Genomic DNA, 20,920 nt, shown 5'->3' with positions numbered 1-20,920 from the left:
AACCAACTTATATGCACTGGAGCATGTGCATGTAGTTCAAATTTTAATTATGCACATAAATGAATTGAAAACTAAGTTAATGCATAAAAATGTCCAAACGAACCCCGAAAAATCACAAAAATTGACACAACACTCTTGTTGTTCTATGTTGACACGAGAAAATTTTTGGAAGCAATAAGAGGCAATGGATATCGTTTCGTCCCCAAAGGCTGGACATTCCCTACCGAAACCATCATGCTTGTCGTGAGAAGCTCTAGTTTGTGAGAAGCATATACCCAAACCTGCCCCAAATGGGACAATTTTTTTACCACAACATGTTGATGCCGCTCCATGATAGCATGCCAAGTTTCATGAATTTCAGACGAGTTTTGGATTTACTAGAATTTAAAAACTAGGCATCTCAATGTTTTGCCGGCAATGAACGGTGCCCTGGTGTTTGAAATTCATTACCATTTCTTGCATGGGACCTAAGAATGCACCCAAGGACACAAATTTGATTTTTCAACAAATTTATATGCACTGGAGCATGTGCATGTAGTTCAAATTTGAATTATGCACATAAATGCATTGAAAACTAAGTTAATGCATAAAAATGTCCAAATGAACCCCGAAAAATCACAAAAAATGACACAACACTCATGTTGTTCTATGATGACACGAGAAAATTTTTGGAAGCAATAAGAGGCAATGGATATCGTTTCGTCCCCAAAGGTGGGACAGTCCCTACCGAAACCATCATGCTTGTTGGGAGAAGCTCTGGTTTGTGAGAAGCATATACCCAAACCTGCCCCAAATGGGACAAATTTTTTACCACGGCATGTTGATGCCGATCCATGATAGCATGCCAAGTTTCATGAATTTCAAATGAGTTTTGGATTTACTAGAGCTTAAAAACCAGGCATCTCAATGTTTTGCCGGCAATCAATGGTGCCCTGGTGTTTGAAATTCATTACCATTTCTTGCATGGGACCTAAGCATGCACCCAGGGACACAGATTTGATTTTTCAACCAATTTATATGCACTGGAGCATGTGCATGTAGTTCAAATTTGAATTATGCACATAAATGCATTGAAAACTAAGTTAATGCATAAAAATGTCCAAACGAACCCCGAAAATCACAAAAAAAGACACAACACTCCTGTTGTTGTGGCACCCCGGCTCAGAGAAACTGGAACACCCCGTATTCCAGCCCATAGATCGAAAAGAAGTCTTCTGGAATATGACACTGCTTAGCATAGAACAAATCAGCTCTTTATTACAAGCTAGATGGATACAAGGGGATTACATTGGCACGGTGACACTACGCCTACCATGGTTGCTCCATGCAAGCAGCAAAACAACACGAAGCAGCAGAATAACTACTGGCAGCGGAACAATGATGACGGTGATGAACTCCACACTGCAGGGACTCTGGCTGGAACGCTTAGCCTAGCTCGCAAACAAGGGATCCATGGCAAACAAGCAATCAAGTCCAGCATGACCTGTAAACTGGCATGACACGAAGGTCAGTACATTGAATGTACTTGCAAGCTCACAGCAACCAAAGCAATCAAGACAAACAATAGCATGGCAATTACAGGTTAACAAGGATTAGTATGACACTATCAGAACGACATGGCATGAACAACATGATACAACTAGAACAATACAAGCATGTCATGAACATATAAACATGATGACACTATCATGCAACATGATGACGTTATCATGCACCAACTTACTCTGTTCGGGTTACCTCGTAACCATCATGGACATCACACGATCATCTCAGGATCAAAGCTTGGTATTAACAATACCGTAGTAATCATTACATGACCACAAGGAGCTTGATCTTTACCCTTGACTCTCGCATAATACCACAAATATCCATCAACTTGGTATCCTCGATAACACGGTGATCATCTCACGATCACAACCAATCTCTTTCTCATCATCGAACCAGGGTTGTTATTAAGCACATTATTATGATTACTGTTGACCCACGGTGTGACCAACTACGAACTGGGCCCATATCCGCGGGCGCCGCTACCGATATATTTAATACAAACTCTGCAGAGGTAGCGCACTGCACCCACACCATGGAACCCATGGCCTCGCACTCCCATTCAGGTGGACCAACGGAGTTCTGACAAAACCGTCCTACTGCCATGACACTCTCCCGGCCACTCTGACAAACTCTCCTTTGGGCTAAGTCATGGGTGGCCCCGTGCCTACCAAAGGCATCAACGACCACCATCGTGGCAAAACATAAACGGTCTCAAATGGGGACAAGGATCCTTACAACAACAATGGGAACACAAGGCTTATGCCGTCCTACCCGGCCAAGGTAGCGCCCGCGCATAACCTTCCCTCGTTGGAGGCACCGGCAAGAGGCATGACAATAGACCCAGTTAGGACCTCCCCATAAAAGGCAAATGTGGTTGCACTGGTCAACTCGATATGGTCGCACCATGACTCAGCCAACAGTTGTTCAAGTTCAATTTAATCTGGTTAAACTTGAATGCAATATGCTGAGCCATGATAAAATAACATGATGCAATTACAATGCATGAGCATGATATAAGCATGGGGTGCAACATAACTATCAACCATATCAACAATGAATCATATCCGACTGAGCATGGCATAATGACGAGCATGAATATCACAAGTATAACACTACTCATAGCATAACATGACCACTAACGTCAACAATAAATACCATGCAATAACACATCAATAACATTACCGAGTAAACACTTAACCAACTAACAGCAAAGGAACAATGCATATCAACAGTACTCGGTAACCGATGACAGTCATGCACCGAAGAACATGACCAACCCAACATGTACTATTACCAAGCATGACCAATATGAAAGTAATACTAGCAGGTAGAACATGATAACAGAGTGCAAGAAAACATAGCATGACGGTAACCACCGATCCATAAGCACAACCGAAATAACGACAGCAGTAGCAAAACAAACATACAGTTATTAAAGATTTAAGTTGAAAACCAATGCTACTACATGGCTATCATGCAAATGGTGGTTGTGGCTTGCCTGGGGATGAAGAAGGCTCCGGGGAGAAGTGCGGTGAAGCCGCAGAAAGATTCACCAGAAAAGATTCTCTCTCGGAGGGGGCTGATTAGGGGCAAGGCAAAAAGGTCATTTCCAGTATGTCAAACCATAGTGAAAATGATGTGAACGGAACAGGCTCGACAAGACGAAGATGTGGGCGTTGGATTCACCTCATTCGGAGTCTCGAGCAAAAAGTTATAGCCCGACGAAGTTCAGGGACCAATCTGTAAAAAAAAATCTACAAACAGGCCCCTGAGTGAGAAAACAGAAAGTGCCTTAAGCGAAAATATGTTTACAGAACTTGGAAAGCGTACTTATAGCCGAAGAGCACCAACATACACTTTCTCCATGGGAAAATGTACTTTCAGGAGTATGCTTCCACTTATCCACGCGGGCAGTGGTGGGGCCGGCTCCGGTATGGCTGACAGGTGGGACCGGGGCGACACGGGGCCCACCTGCCCTGACCATCTTCAACCTCCTGTTCGAGAGCGTGCCAGGCCGAGGGAGGTGCTCGCCTCGACGGCGACTGTTGGCGACTCTGGCCGCCGTTCGCGACGTACGACCTACCAAAATGCTCAGCGCGACGAGCCGGATCTGTTACCTGTGGAAGAAGACGCCGGGGAGCTCAGGGTTGAGGAGGACAAGGGCCGAGGCGGAGGGAGCTTCGGTTGGAGTTGGGCGTCGCGGCCAGAGGCCACCGGAGGAGTAGGCGAAGGGTGGAGGGGCTTGGGTGGACTGCGGGAGGTGCCCTGGAGGTGGATAGGAGGAGAGAGGAGGGCTAGCTCGCCGGAATCGAGGCAGGTTTTTCCGGCGGTCGAGGCAATAGAGAGAGGGCAGGGGGCATCTTCGAGCTTGATGGAGGGGCTAGGCGAGGTCCTGGGAGGTGGGTGAGGCGAGTGGTGTGCTCGGGAGGCCGCGGGGAGGGCTACTTATAGCCGGGGCGAGGGACACGGGCTCGGGTGCCGCCGCTCGCGCTCGGCCAAGGCTCTAGCGACGAGTAGCGATCACGGGGAGGCGCGAGAACCCAACAAAGGAGGGAGCAGACGAGCCGCAGAGCTCACGTGGCAGAAGATGTCGAGGGCGCAGGAGCAGCCAAGTGCCATTAATGCATGTCGGCACTGCTCACCCCTGGGCGCGCGACGACGGGAGCCAGCGAGGAGGTTTTCGGAGAGGGAGATGGCTCCAGGGGGATGGCGACGACCCGGTGAAGCTGTTGGACATGCTCATGCGTGCGAAGACGACGAGAGGGAGAGCTGCTGGAGCTAGAAGACATCCTGGACGCGGCCAACGACAGCAGAGCACGCGCATTGCATGCCAAAGCCAGTGATCACCGCGTGCACTAGTGCACAAAGTGGCACACGGTCGGCCAAATGGTGTCTGGGGTGGAGTCCCTCCAGGGTAGGTTGCAACTGAGGTGGTAGCTCGGTTAAAGACTTTGTGGTTAAATGGTAAGTGAGCTCTGAAGTTTGCTGTTGCAAACTTGATCATGAAACAGTGATCAACTGAGGTGGGATTAGAGCCACATAGGATGTCTGGGGAGTTTAGGTTAGGAAGGACTAAAATCCTGTCAATTATGAGATGATTTGGACCAGTATTTAATATAGTAGCTTAACAACCACATAACTTGGTCCAGAAACAAGAACAGGAAGAAGCACTCACATAGAGTGATGAATTGAGATGAAAATGATTATGGAAGGATTATTTGCGCATATGAGAGTGGCATAAAAATTTCATGCCATTTGGCCAAGCCAAAATGGCACTTCCTTCATACAGCACTTCTCTGGACAGAAACTTAGGAAAAATCCTGAGGGAAAATGGCATGATGAAATGAGCCCAAATCTTGTGGAGATAGGTAATATAGGTAGGAGAAGGCCCTGGATTTTTTTTAGCAATAATGGAGCAATATAAAATGTACTTGATTCACTAACTGAAAGTTTGGACAGAAACAAAGATTTGAAGCTATGCTCACATGGGTGAATTGCATGAGCTCAAATCTTGTGGAGAGCTTTTATTTGATAATATGAAGGACCATGCAAAATTTCAACTCATTTGGACCATCCTAGCTAGTACTTCCTTCACAACTCATTTCCCTCAGACAGGAACTTTGAAAAATTGCTCAGGAATATTTACTAGGATAATTAAGTTGAATTTTGACATGAGGCAATTATTTGGACATGAAAAGGTGTCCAAAAAGTTTGGGGTCAATTGGGAAAAGGTAAATGGCACCTGCTTCACAATCTGACATTTAGGACAGAATAGGAAAATAATTAATTAAGCATGATGAGGAACATGGAAAATGAAATATTTTGCCATATTTGAGAAAGATATGACCCAAACAATTTATGAGAATTATTTGGGAATTTTAGGAGTGATGGAAATATAGGTTGCTTCACAACCTAGGGCAAATTGGGTTATTCCTTTAATAGAAAAGGAATATTCTCAAGGAAAAGAATATTGGGGTTTGGTCCAAGATGGAAATGGCAAGGTCTTGGGAAGGGTTTGAGGATGACAAGCCACTCTGGAAAGGAAGAAGAGGGCATGTTCTTTAGTTTCCAGACCACATAGCCACAAAAAAATAAAACTCAAGCAAAAATCTCAGAAAAACAAAAGAAAACGAAAGGGCCAAAAATCAGGCTATGACAGTTGTTCTATGATGACACGAGATAAATTTTGGAAGCAATAAGAGGCAATGGATATCGTTTCGTCCCGAAAGGTGGGACGTTCCCAACCGAAACCATCATACTTGTTGTGGGAAGCTCTGGTTTGTGAGAAGCATATACCCAAACCTGCCCCAAATGGGATAAAAAATTTACGATGGCATGTTGATGCCGCTCCATGATAGCATGCCAAGTTTCATGAATTTCAGACGAGTTTTGGATTTACTAGAATTTAAAAAATAGGCATCTCAATGTTTTGCCGGCAATCAATGGTGCCCTGGTGTTTGAAATTCATTACCATTTCCTGCATGGGACCTAAGCATGCACCCAAGGACGCAGATTTGATTTTTCAACCAATTTATATGCACTGGAGCATATGCATGTAGTTCAAATTTTAATTATGCACATAAATGCATTGAAAACTCACTTAATGCATAAAAATGTCCAAACGAACCCCAAAATATCACAAAAATTGACACAACACTCCTGTTGTTCTATGTTGACATGAGAAAAATTTTGAAAGCAATAAGAGGCAATGGATATCATTTCGTCCCCAAAGGTGGGACGTTCCCTACCGAAACCATCATGCTTGTTGTGAGAAGCTCTAGTTTGTGAGAAGCATATACCCAAACCTGCCCCAAATGGGACAAAAAATTTACCAAAGCATGTTGATGCCGCTCCATGATAGCATGCCAAGTTTCATGAACTTTAGACGAGTTTTGGATTTAATAGAATTTAAAAACCAGGTATCTCAATGTTTGCGGCCGAGTGATGATGGCAGGGTGTTTCACATTCATTCCCATTTCTTGCATGGGACCTAAGCAGGCAACCAAGGACACAGATTTGAATTTTCAACTCATTTATATGCATTAGAGCATGTGCCTGTAGTTCAAATTTGAATTATGCACATGAATGCATAGAAAACTCAGTTAATGTATAAAAATGTCCAAATGAACCCCGAAGAATCCCAAAAATTGACACAAAACTCCTGTTGTTCTATGTTGACGCTAGGAAAAAATTTGAAATCGAGAGGAGGCAACGGTTATCGTTTCGTCCTGAAAGGTGAAATGTTCCCTACCAAAACCATCACAGTTGTTGTGAGAAGCTCTGGTTTATGAGAAGCTTATACCCAAACCTGCCCCAAATGGGACAATTTTTTTACCATGGCATGTTGATGCCGCTCCATGATATCATGCCCAGTTTCATGAATTTCGTACTAATTTTGGATTTACTAGAATTACAAAAGCAAGTACATCGACGTTTGCCAGAGAGCCACGGTGCCGTGGTGTTCGAATTTCATCCCCATTTCTTGCATGGGACATAAGCATAAACCCATGGACACATATATGATTTTACAACCCATGTTGGTGCACGGAGCATGTGCATGTAGTTTAATTTTGAATTGTGCACCTGAAATGGCTAGAAAACCAATTTAATGTATAAAATGTTCAAACAAACCCTGAATAATTCCAATTCTTTTACGAAACACATATAGTTGCATGTTCACTCTAGATAAAAGGTCTAGCAATTCAAACACCGTCCATTGCCGCTGTGACCCCATTATGTAATTCAAATAAAGATGAAAAATCAAGTAGATCGCACACAGTTTATTGTCACCAACCATGTGAGATGCGGCACAAAATATCCTGGAGCACCGTCGGTGTATTGTACGCCTATGGCTGACGCGAGAAGGTGCATCGGCTATAGTCCACAGCCGGCGTCTCAAGCACACTAGCTCGCTCCCCAAATATCATTTCACTGTTCAATCATCGCCGGTGAAAGATGGGCACATGGACCCGCGTCGTGAGGGCAACTTCGGTGGCCCACTCCGACGAGAGCGCGGCCGCAGCCGCCATGTGCGTGCTAACAAGGTGCATGAGGGTGGCCGCAATCTGCGACCGGGCGGCCATGGCAGCCCAAACGGCCGCTGTTGCTTCTCAGGTGGCGGCAGCAACATCTGGCCCGGGGATAACAACTGGCGAGAGCGGCACAGCAGCTGTCCGTTCCACAGCGGCGGCCTTAGCCCTGATGGAGGCCGCCCATGACCATGTCGAGGCCGCCCACGCCCAGCTCCTGGTGGTCACCGCACAAATCGAACGAAGCTTCTCCGACAACGGTCGGCAACCCACGACCGAAGAGCTGGCAATCACCGAGAGCGTTCGAGCAGCCGTCCGTTCCTCCGCCGCATACCTTGCCATGACGGAGCCCGTCCAAGCCCAGATCGCGTCCGCCCACACCCAGCTCGTGGCGGCCTTTTCCAAAGAGATGGCAAGATGCTTGCCGAGTATGGTGCGATGGATGCCATGAAGCCCCTTCCCCAGGAGACTGTCAGGCGCGAGCTAGACATGGAGGAGGCGGCAGAGATCGACGAGCACCAGTCGTAGTAGTACTCTTTGTTTTGTTTAATTAAGAGCGTCAGTCTTTAATTTGTTAGAGTAATGTTTAGGTCAGCTATCTCTGTTTAATTGCTGAACTTGCTCGATTAAGAAGTGTGGGTGTGCTGTAGTCTCCTTTGTGTACCCAAATTATGCAATGACGTGGATGACCACTGTAACTAGGGAAATTTGAACCAAAAATTTTGACGTTCAAACTCAACACACACGGGTTAAGCTATCTGAATCGTTTGTGATGTTCACATATCGTACACAGTTTTGAATAAGGGACCGTGTCTGATGATACGTTGCGTGCCAGTTTTTTCGCTGAAGCGATTCCAGATTTTCGGCTTCCGCAGAAATATCTACCTCCCCGCCCCCTTATCAAAAGCCACATTTCCCCTATTTCCGCCTTCCTTTCCAAGTTGAAACCTTCACTCCTTGCTTGCAGTGCTGCCGCCTCCTCGTCGGTGACCCTCCTTCACGCTGCTCGGCCTCGTCTATCCAGGCAAGTAATCCACACCCGACCCCCATCCTCCTCCTCCTTCCACATCCCACATGCCCCGACCGCCGGCGCGAGCACGACACCTTCCACCCAAATCACCAACCCCTCCACCAAATAAGTGTCGCCCTAAGCCATGGTGCACACAGTATAGCCAGGATCTCAAGGAGCATTTGGCAGCGGAGAAGCAAATCGCGGCCGCACGTGCGAATGAGGTCGCGATGGCTGCCATTCATGCCGACCCCCAGATCTTGGAGGAGCACCTTGCCATTTGCTAGCTATACCGGTTAAGCATGCTCGGTTTACCCGTTGCGTGTGCTGCTCCTGCCTTTCCTTCACAAATTCTAGTGAATTGTGCTATCTAATTTACCATGCAATCTGTTGCTCTAGTGTATATGTTCTATATGTCGTGCAGTGTGGTGCTCACTTATTAACTTTGTTGTTAATTAGTTGTCGTCTTCAGTTAACTGTTTGGTTCAATTATGCAAATGTGATGTTCAATTCTTCAAGCTGCAATTTTGTATTGTCTTCCATGTGAGAAATAAATCGAATTTATCTTTACAAAATACATGAGAAACGAATACAATTGCTATATTTCCAAGTTGTCAAGCATCCTTGGTTTGGTTATACATTGTGCAATGTGGTGCTCAGTTAACGTTTGGTTCATTTGTGTTGTGGTGTTTAGTTAACTGTTTGGTTCAATTCTGCAATGCGATGTTCAATAGTTGTGGGTGCATTCTGTTATTATATACCATGTGAGGAATAAATTGAAGTTGGCTATAGTAAATACATGAGAAACAAATACAATTGCTATAATTGGATGTAGTTAACTGTTTGGTTAACTGTCTGTTCTTCTATTAGTAGTATGTTATATTGTACAATATGGTGCTCAGTTAATGTTTGGTTCATTTGTTGTGGTGTTTAGTTAAATGCTTGGTTCAATTCTGCAATGCGATGTCCAATTGTTGTGGGTAGAACTTTGTATTGTTGTGCATGTGAGGAATAAATCGAATTTGGCTGCACTTAATACATGAGAAACATATACAAGTGCTATATTTCCTAGTTCTTAATCATGCTTGGTTTGGATAAATGGGTTTTCCATGTGGCTTGAATTAATCTGATGAATCTGCAACGTGCTTATTTTTCATCAACATATTTTACTGATAGCATGCGAACCCTTACTTAACCTGATGACTAACTACTGTATATGTGTTGCAGGGAAACAATGTGAGGTTAGCACGTGCATGGTCCGTTGTCTAATAGCACATTATTTTGCAATTGCAGGAACCATTCTAATATTTAGGTTTTTAACAATTTAGTCTTGCACATGTAGGTCCTGCTGTGAGAGGTTTTGACCCACTGTTCGACCCTTTTTGCATATGGGGAAATGAGTTGTCCATGAATATCAATCAAATCAAGAAACTCAGAAAGATTGTTAGGATAAAGAAATTAGCGACAAAAAACAACAAGATCTTTGTCTGCACAATGAAGAAGACATCAATTCACTACAAGATGGTACTAACTATTATACCTTGCCTTTTTTTATTCATTTGCCCCATTTCCAATATAGAGAAGATATTTATGCACATCCTTGTTTTCAGGCCTTTCCAAAGCAGTTCACTGATGATTACCTCTCAAACCACCTCTATGGTCAGGAGGCGAGGAAGGTTTTCATACAACACCCACGGTTCAATATTGAAGTGTTCCTGAAGAGGATGAAGGACGGACGGTCAATCATCCACATGCACTGGCCTAAAGTTGCAAAGACCTTCAACATGAATGAAGGCTCAATATTCGCCTTCCGCTTCAGCAGTTTTCCAGATGAGATGCATCTGTCTATATACCGTCTATGATGCTAATTTCGAAAGGTTCTACATGTTGCATGTGAAACTTGGTGCTAGTGCAGTTGTGTAATGGGGTAGCTGAGTGCTGAAGCTATATCATGTTGTACTCTGATGTATTTCAATTATGAGATTCTGCTTCCTTAATATGGAAATGAAATATATTATGTGCTTAATATGAATGTCAATTAGATTAACAAATGGATTATTAATAACAGGGCAATTAGCATGCTAATTGGGTTTTGCTATTGCAAACATTTATTGAAAAAATACCGTGGGCGAAGACCTCAGGCAACGCACACAGTTTCTAGGAATAAACCTTGTTGGATCAATGAACAATCACACACGAATTTCTCTTGAAAACTGTTTGCGTTAGGCCAGCTTGCGCAAACATTTACCACATAAAAACTATGTGTGATGCACAGCCTTTGCCACACATTTTCTTCTACGGACCGTGTGTGATACATTCAATAAAGCAAACGATTTAACGGGAAAAATTGTGTGTGATATATCTGTGAACGGAAATGTTTTCCTTCGAGCGACTGTCTGAGATGTACATACGAACGGAAACGTTTAGCGGGGACTGACTGTGTGGGATGTACTTGCGACCGGGAAAAAATTTGCCTGTATAATTGTATTTTTTAGCTCGACTGTACATATTTCCGTATTTGAGCGCTCGCCGGTCGCACACGACCTCATTTTGCCGAACGTGTGTGATAGGAGGGCATATCCCCGACGGTTTCTGGGTCATGTGGGAAGGAACCCCCTATCGCCCACACTCACTAGGCGACGGTTCCAAATGCCGTCGCGGAAAGGGGTTAAAAACCGTTTGTATAGAACCGACGCGTACCAGTGTCTCCTAGATAGATCTTGCGTGATCGTAGGAATTTTTTTGAAATTGCATGCTGATACGTCTCCAACGTATCTATAATTTATGAAGTATTCATGCCAATATATTATCATTCTTGGATGTTTTACAATCATTTTATAGCAAATTTATATCATTTTTTGGGACTAACCTATTGACCCAGTGCCCAGTGCGAGTTGCTGTTTTTTGCTTGTTTTTTACATCACAGAAAATCAATATTAAACGGAGTTCAAACACCGCGGAACTTTTTGTGGATTTTTTATGGGCTAGAGTAGCACCTGGGGGGTGCCCCGAGGGGGGCACAACCCACCAGGGCGTGCCAGGCCCCCTGGCGCGCCCAGGTGGGTTGTGCCCACCTCGGTGACCTCCCGCACCCCCTCTTTGCACTATAAATTCCCAAATATTCCGAAACCATTCGGGGGTTAACCTAGATCAGAAGTTCCGCCGCCTCGGGGCTCCGTAGCTACCGGAAACCAATCCAGACCCATTCCGGCACCCTCTCGGAGGGGGGAATCATCTCCGGTGGCCATCTTCATCATCCCGGCGGCCACCACGATGAGGAGGGAGTAGTCCACCCTCGGGGCTGATGGTTTGTACCCGTAAATATGTGTTTAATCTCTCTCTCTCGTGATCTATATCATGGGCTTTGTTAATATAGTCGGATCATATGATGTTTCTCCCCTATATACTCTTGTTGTGATGAATTGAATCTTTACCCTTTGAAGTTTTGTCATGTTGGATTGAATATTTAGAGATGAGAACACATGATGTATGTCTTGCGGTGTGAATACTTGAGGTGACATTGGGGTATCTTATTGATTCACTTGATATATGTTATGGCATTCAACTTGTGGATTCACGCGGTGATATTGGGGTAATCTTTGCATAGGGGTTGATGCACATTTTTATTATCTTTTCTCCGATAGAAACTTTGGGGTCCCCTTGTAGTTCTTTGTGTTGGTTGAGTATTATGAATATGAATTTGCTTTGGTGTTATTTCAGTATGAACTCTTGATTAGATCGTTCGGAAAGAATAGCTTGCGTTATTTTAGTACGAACTCTACGATAGATCGAACGGAAAGAATAGCTTTGAGGTGGTTTCGTACCCTACAAACAATTTATATCTTTTGTTCTCCGCTAATAGGAACTCGGGAGTGATTCTTTATTGCACTTTGAGGGATAATCATATGATCCAACTATGTTAGCACTATTGAGAGGTTGCACTAGTGAAGGTACAGACCCTAGGCCTCATTTTCAAGCATTGCAACACCGTTTTTGTGCCCGTTTACTATTTGCTACCTTGCTGTTTTTATTTATTCAGATTATAAAAATATATTTCTACCATCCATATTACACTTTTTTCACCATCTCTTTGCCGAACTGGTGCACCTATACAATTTTCCATTGTATTGATTGTGTTGGGGGCACAGGAGATTTCTTGTATTCGGTTGCAGGGTCGTTTGAGAGAGACCATCTTCATCCTACACCTCTCACGGATTGATAAACCTTAGGTCATCTACTTGAGGGAAAATTGCTACTGTCCTACAAAACTCTGCGCTTGGAGGCCCAACACGTGTCTACAAGAATAAAGTTGCGTAGTAGACATCACATGCTACGTTCCCTAACAAATATAAGTTTCTTGCAAACTTTGTACAAACTGAAAAGCTATGATCACCTCATCAAAGCGTATGATCCAACTCCGAGATGCTTGCTCCAGCCCATAGAAGGATCGCTGGAGCTTGCATACCTTTTAGCATCCTTAGGATCGACAGAAACCATCTGGTTGTATCACATACAACCTTTCCTCACGGAAACCATCAAGGAAACTTTGTTTTGACATCCATCTGCCAATTTTCGTAATTGAAAATGCAGGAACTGCTAACATAATTCAAACAGACTTTAGATCGCTATGAGTGAGAAAGTCTCATCATAGTCAACTCCTTGAACTTGTAGGAAACTTCTTTGCGAGAAGTCAATCTTCATAAATGGTGACATTGCTGTCGGTGTCAAAACCGGCGGATCTCGGGTAGGGGGTCCCGAACTGTGCGTCCAAGGCGGATGGTAACAGGAGGCGGGGGACACGATGTTTACCCAGGTTCGGGCCCTCTCGATGGAGGTAATACCCGACTTCCTGCTTGATTGATCTTGATGATATGAGTATTACAAGAGTTGATCTACCACGAGATCGTAGAGGCTAAACCCTAGAAGCTAGCCTATGGTATGATTGTTGTTGTCCTACAGACTAAACCCTCCGGTTTATATAGACATCGGAGGGGGCTAGGGTTACACAGAGTCGGTTACAAGGGAGGAGATCTTCATGTCCGTATTGCCAAGCTTGCTTTCCACGCCAAGGAGAGTCCCATCCGGACACGGGTCGAAGTCTTCAATCTTGTATCTTCATACTCCAATAGTCTGGCCAAAGGATATAGTCCTGCTGTTCGAGGACACCCTAATCCAGGACTCCCTCAGTAGCCCCTGAACCAGGCTTCAATGACGATGAGTCCGGCGCGCAGATTGTCTTCGGCATTGCAAGGCGGGTTCCTCCTCCGAATACTCCATGGAAGATTTTGAACACAAGGATAGTGTTCGGCTCTGCAAAACAAATTCCACATACCACCGTAGAGAGAATAATATTTCCACAAATCTAATCTGCTGACACATTCTGCAGTATGACATCACACCATGGCCCGGTCATTATTCGAACCGTTTTTCATAACCAGCCACTGCACATATCGCGAGGCGGTTTTCTTGGCACGTCTTGTCGAAGCAGAGATCGTGTCCCCTTATCACGGGATTCTCATCAATACGGGTGTGGGTAACCCAACCGCGCCATCAATTACGGCGCTTGGGGAATAAACGAGTTTACCAGGTAGGTGGGGAGGCGCATAGCTTCTTCCGCCCTTATAAAGGGACAAGGATTCCCCCTTTTCACCCACGCCTTCTTCCTCCTTGCTCATCCATTCTTGTGCACTCGAGCTCCAGCACCCAAGTTCACGTTTTTCTCCTCAAACCACTCCAAGCATGTCCGGAGCGGGAGGCAAGTGGATGGTCTCCTCCGTTACGGAGGAGGACATCACAAAGCTGCGGGGAGCCGGATATCTGGCCGCGGATATCGCACACCGTTTGCCAGATGCAGGGCAGATCATCCCTACTCCAGAACCCCATGAGAGGGTGGTTTTTCTTACCCACTTCGTCCGCGGACTGGGATTTCCCCTTCACCCGTTTGTCCGCGGGCTCATGTTCTACTACGGGCTGGACTTTCACGATCTGGCCCCCAATTTCATCCTCAACATCTCAGCGTTTATCGTCGTGTGCGAGGCCTTCCTTCGCATCAAGCCCCACTTCGGCCTGTGGCTGAAGACCTTCAATGTTAAACCGAAGGTGGTGGTCGGCCAGCAAGCGAAGTGCGGAGGCGCCATGGTGGGCAAAATGCCCAACGTCACCTGGCTCGAAGGCTCCTATGTAGAGACCATAAAGGGGTGGCAATCGGGGTGGTTCTACAACACCGAGCCGCGCGACACCAACTGGGTGGCGGCCCCCGAATTTCGATCTGGAATCCCCATGCGGCTCACCTCCTGGAAAGAGAAGGGCCTATCCTGGGGTTCCTCGGTAGAGCTGACCGGACTCCAGACATGCATCAACAACATGATGAGCAAGAAAATCAAGCTCGTCAACGTGGTCCAAGTCATGCTCTTCCGCCGGATCCTCCCGTGTCAAAGACGGGCATTCAATTTGTGGGAGTTCAACCCGGCCGAGCACCAGACGCTGCATGAGCTCTTTGACACAACGCACAAGGACGTCTGGAAGGTGCAGTTCAAGGGCGCCGAGGTACCTCCTCCCCTCACTGAGGACCGCGGACTCAGCGCAAAACGCCCTGCCAATCCGGTAAGTCTTTTACATCTCATAAGATGTTCTTTTCCCCAGTATAACCACGCGCGGGATCTAAGCCTCCACGCCATTTAACAGGACTGGGTAGCGACAGCGGAGCAGATCGATTGTCCGGCTCCCCTGCCCGTAGATCCAGCAGATGCTCTCCTAACGGAGATGCTGGTTCCGGCGCCTTATGAGGTGCCGGAGAAGAAGGCCAAGAAGAAGGCTACGAGGACCAGGAAGGGTCTCCAGCGCAAGGTTATATCGGACTCATCGTCCGACAAACCGACGCGCACTCCTCCCACGAAAACAAGGAGGAACATGAGGAAAGCTCTCCCCCCCAGCCGGGGGAGACAAGAAAAGGAAGGCCGCCCCGGCTGGGGCGGCCGAAGGGTCCAAGAAGGGAAGGACCCTCCTTCCGGACAACTCCACAACTGCCGCCTACAGCGACGACGAGTGGCTGCCCAGGGATAAGCCCCTGGCGAAGTCGTAAGTATCCGGATACCATAGTAATTCTGGTATGTTTTGTTGTACTGTTTCTTATCACGCCGCGCATGATTATGCAGCCCATCCCGAGCCCACATCGACGTCTCTTCGTCGGATGATTCTTTGGGCCCGTCGGATATGAACAGCGATTCACTCCCGACCGCCTCCTCCCCCCGCCCTACGGATGACGCCGAGGTGTTGTCTCAAAGGGGACTGAACCAAGGGGAGACAGTTCCGGAGGCGCCCCAAGGCGACATTCCAGGCGCTAGGCGCAAGAGGGGCAAGACTCCTCTGGGCCCTAACGCCGGGGGCAGCAAGTCTAGCCCCAAGCCGAATACGGCGCCGGAACCTCCAGTGGTTCCGGATTCTGTCAGGCAACCCCTCGCTAAGGGGGGCAAGCCGTCTGTGCTGATGGCCTCTGTCCATCTAGAGGCATCGGACAACTTGCTGGAAGCGCTTCGCGGCGCTTCCATTGACGAAGAGCACCGCACTATCATGAGTGCGGTAGTCAAGAAGGTTCAGTCCGCTAAGAGCGGACTGACTGAAGCCTGTGCCAGCCTCCTAACTGGCTTTGAGGTAAGTAATCAAATTATAAGAAAATATTCCTGCATAGACAGTAGCCCCGATGCTCTGTTTGGCGTTCGCGAAGGAAGGCCGAATAGAGGACCAAATAATAATCGCAGGAGTCTAATCATAATATGTCTATGTGCATATGCAGGCTTCACTACTGGCCGCTGCCGCACGTACTGCGGAGGTCACCGCACTGAAGCGGGACCTTGAGCGGTCCAAGGAAGAGCTCGGCCTTACCAAGAGGCAGCTCGAAGAGAACAAAGGTAAGTGATACCCCGTCTGTATATTATAAAGGAAAATTTGGTTTTGGAATAATAGGATCGTCATGACGAGCGAAGTGGCGGCCCTGCAGAAGGCGCTATCCGAGGCCGAAGACAAAGCGGCCAAGGAGCGCATCGAGCGAGAAAAGCAAGTAGCCCGAGTAGGCGAGGTGCAGCAAGAGCTCCAGGCTCTCGCCAAAAAACACGAGTCCTTGGAGCGTGACTCTAAGACGCAAGGGTCCGAGCTTGCGAAGGCCCTCGAAAGCGCACAACACGCCAAGGCCGAAGCCCAAAAGGCCCTCCAGGAAATTGAGGCGGTTAAGAAGATAGCAGCGGGTAAGGCATTCATTATGCAAAGCAAGCATGTGAAGGAAACTTTCTTTTTACTTACCCGAGTTCGGAGCTCTCCAGGAGCGTTCGCAGATCTACCCCGCAGTGTGTCGGATGCCGCGGAGTTCTACCGGGCTGAGGAGGGGAGCTCGACGGAGAAGTTGTTCTGGTCTCAGTATACTGGGACCAAACACCCAATGCCCTTGAGCGACCAGCTGAAGCAACTGGTCGAGCTCCACAAGGCGGCCGAACAGGCCGTGAAGGGTCTTATAGTCCGGATGTGGCCTGGCGAGCCCCTGCCTGATAGCTACTTCGGTCTGGTGAGGCGGCTTGTGAATGCCTGCCCACGGGTTGAAGTCATAAAGTGGTCCATCTGCATCGAGGGTGCGTGCAGGGCTTTTGCTCGGGCAAAGGTGCACTGGGCGAAGCTGGACGCCGAAAAGTTGGTGAAGGAGGGGCCGCCGGAGGGCAAGGAGCATCGCCACCCCGAAAAGTATTATGAAAGTGTCCTGAAGGGTGCTCGCCTTGTGGCGGAGGAATGTGCTAAGGATGTAATATTTGAATAAATGTACTCATGTGATCCTGTAATGTGAAACGAGTTCACTTGCGCTATGCAACGCTTGTGGATTTAAAATATTACCTTCTGTGCGGCCGTTTATAAAATCTGAGAGTTGGCCAGTCGTCGGCTTCTGCCCCCATGTAACTAGTACTGAGGTGTTCGGGATAAACCTGAGCACTCTTTATCCCAATTTTGGGCCCTTCGAAGGAGGTGTTCAGCACAACGAACCAGGCAATCGGACTATAAGGCTTTATCACTCTCACTTAGCCATAGAAGTCTACAATTTTAAATTTTGGCGAAGCCCCTAGTATTCGGAAGGCCGAATTTGGAGCGCTATATACGCCTAAGTCGGGCTAGGCCGACTCCTCGCCCAAAGCGGAAAAAGTCTTTATGGACTTGAGACCTCTTGAACAGCGACCAGCTCTCGCCTTATCATGACAGTCAGTTTTCGGCTTTCTCTACTGAGGTGCTCGTCCGGAAGAACCGGGACACAATCGCAGTAGTTCTCCCAGCGCTACCTTAGCCGATATTGCGGAACGTAAGGTACCAAAACATGGGAGCCGGGCATACCCAACTATTGACCCAAGACATGATTCGAAGCTGATGCATATAGTGCTATAAGTTCGGGGTGCCGCACTGTCGAAAGTGTTCGGACTTCTCACGCCGTATTTATGGGGTATACTGAAGCCCCTGGCGTACTGGTCGTACCAGAATGCACGGGTGTAATTTGTCGTAAATAAGCAGACAAGGAAAAAAAGTGTAATGCAATAATAGACTAACGCTATGCATTGTTATTAAATAATACGTCGAAGCGTATGGATACAAGTAGTGCAATAAGCAAAAAATAGGACTATTTGACATGTCCTATCCAAGGGCAAGCTGCGTATGGGTATTTAAAACAGGTATTTCGATCGTTATCAGAGACCACCTGGGGATTCCCTTGTACGTCTTAGCTTCTTGCCTCCTTGGTATTCCCTTCCCGTAATGCGTCCAGCAATCAGACTGCCGAAAAGGGCTTCCAGAGAGTAAGGTCCTGAAAGAGAGAAAATTATAAAGGTATACAGCCCCTAGGGCGGTTGAGCCGCATTGTGGGGCGTGTCTTGGCCGTGCCCCCGCCTATGCCCATGGTATTTTTAGTGCGTAATTATGTACGCGCGGCATAGATTTCGTCGCTTGACTCGGACTAGGACGGAGGCCGAATTGCTAGGCGAGCTCTAAACGTGCTAGGCGATCCTGTTGCAGGTTACTCCGGACTCGCTTGAAGGTGTTCGGGGGCTTTGTCGCCGAATTGGCAGTTTTCCTTAAAAGGCTGCTTTGTGCTTCTGCTGCGAGGGCCGCAGTGTGCTCCTCCGTGCGGAGCGAGCGTTCTATGTTTCCATTGACTGTTATAACCCCACGAGGTCCTGGCATTTTGAGCTTGAGGTATGCATAATGCGGCACCGCATTGAATCTGGCAAATGCGGTTCGTCCGAGGAGTGCGTGATAGCCATTGCGGAACGAGACGATATCGAAGATTAACTCCTCGCTTCGGAAGTTGTCCGGAGATCCGAAGACCACTTCCAGTGTGATTGAGCCCGTGCAACGGGCCTCTACACCTGGGATGACACCTTTAAAAGTGGTTTTAGTGGGTTTGATCCTTGAGGGGTCTATACCCATTTTGCGCACTGTATCCTGATAAAGAAGGTTCAGGCTGCTGTCGCCGTCCATAAGGACTCGGGTGAGGTGAAATCCGTCAATGGTGGGGTCAAGGACCAATGCGGCAGAACCGCCATGACGGATACTAGTGGGGTGGTCCCTACGATCGAAAGTGATCGGACAAGAAGACCATGGGTTGAACTTTGGGGCGACTGGCTCCATCGCATAGACGTCCCTTAGTGCACGCTTCCGTTCCCTCTTGGGAATATGGGTTGCGTATGTCATGTTCACCGTTTTCACTTGGGGAGGAAATTTCTTCTGTCCTCCTGTGTTCGGTGGCCGGGACTCCTCCTCATCGTCGCTATGCAGCCCCTTTTCCTTGTTTTTGGTATTCAACTTGCCGGCCTGCTTGAACACCCGGCATTCTCTGTTGGTGTGATTGGTTGGCTTATCGGGGGTGCCGTGATTTTGACACGAGCGATCGAGTATGCGGTCCAAACTAGACGGGCCCGGGTTGCTTCTTTTGAACGGCCTCTTCCGCTGACCGGATTTAGAGCCACTGAATCCGGCATTGACTGCCGTGTCTTTGGCGTTGTCACCGTTGTTGCGGCGCTTGTGTCTGTTGCGACGTGGTCTGCCGTTACTATATTTGGCATCTGAATTGCCATGACTTCTTGATGTGTTGTTGCTGTGAGCCAGCCAGCTGTCCTCGCCCGTGCAAAAGCGGGTCATGAGCGTCGTGAGGGCTGCCATAGACTTCGACTTCTCCTGGCCGAGGTGCCGGGCGAGCCACTCGTCACGGATGTTATGCTTAAATGCCGCTAAGGCCTCTGCATCCGGACAGTCGGCAATTTGGTTTTTCTTAGTTAGGAACCTGGTCCAGAATTTCCTGGCCGATTCCCCTGGCTGCTGAGTTATATGGCTCAAGTCATCAGCATCCGGTGGTCGCACATAAGTGCCCTGGAAGTTGTCAAGGAATGCATCTTCCAAATCCTCCCAACTGCCAATGGAGTCTGCTGGCAAGCTATTCAACCAATGCCGAGCTGGTCCTTTGAGTTTTAGTGGGAGGTACTTGATGGCATGTAGATCATCACCGCGAGCCATGTGGATGCGTAGGAGGAAATCCTCGATCCATACCGCGGGATCTGTTGTACCATCATATGATTCAATGTTTACGGGTTTAAAGCCCTCTAGGAATTCGTGATCCATTACTTCATCAGTGAAGCATAGGGGGTGTGGGGCGCCTCTGTGCCGGGCTATATCACGACGCAGTTCATACAAGTCTTGTCTGCTGTATTCGGCCCGGCCGGATTTGCTTTTAGTATATCTGGCGTGACGGTCATCGTCCCGTGTTGGGGCGCGCCCCCGTGATCCGTAGATCGATCTTGCATGGTTTGCTTTGTTTTCCAATACGTCTCGCAGGTCCCACGTGTTGCCCCGGGCCTTGGTATTTTTGTTTGAATGGCGGTGGTGTGCGGGCTAGACTTCGGGCTGATATGCCTCTCTGTCTCGGCCACGAGGTGGCCGATCCGCCGCATCATACGCTGGTGATGTAGGTTTCAATGCTTCCTCCTCGAGTTGGGGTAGCAACCTGCGCTTTGGGTAACTCTTGGTTGGGCGCTCGAGTTCTTATTCCTCGGCCGCCAGGACTTCAGTCCATCTATCCGCTAGCAGATCTTGATCAGCTCGAAGCTGTTGTTGCTTTTTCTTCAGGCTGTTTTCTGTGGCTATAAGCCAGCGCTTGAAGCGCTCCTGCTCGACGGGATCCTCAGGCACGATAAATTCTTCGTCGCCGAGGCTCACCTCGTCTTCGGAGAGAGGCATGTAATTGTCGTCCTCTGATTCTCCGTCTGCTGCCTGTTCCGGAGTGCTAGCTTGTTCGTCCTCCCGCTCGAGGTCTGGCTAG

This window comes from Aegilops tauschii, chromosome 5, assembly GCF_002575655.3.
Source record: "Aegilops tauschii subsp. strangulata cultivar AL8/78 chromosome 5, Aet v6.0, whole genome shotgun sequence".
Taxonomy (NCBI): Eukaryota; Viridiplantae; Streptophyta; class Magnoliopsida; order Poales; family Poaceae; genus Aegilops; species Aegilops tauschii.
The sequence above is the reverse complement of the archived record's forward strand: the minus strand, read 5'-3'. Positions refer to the sequence as shown.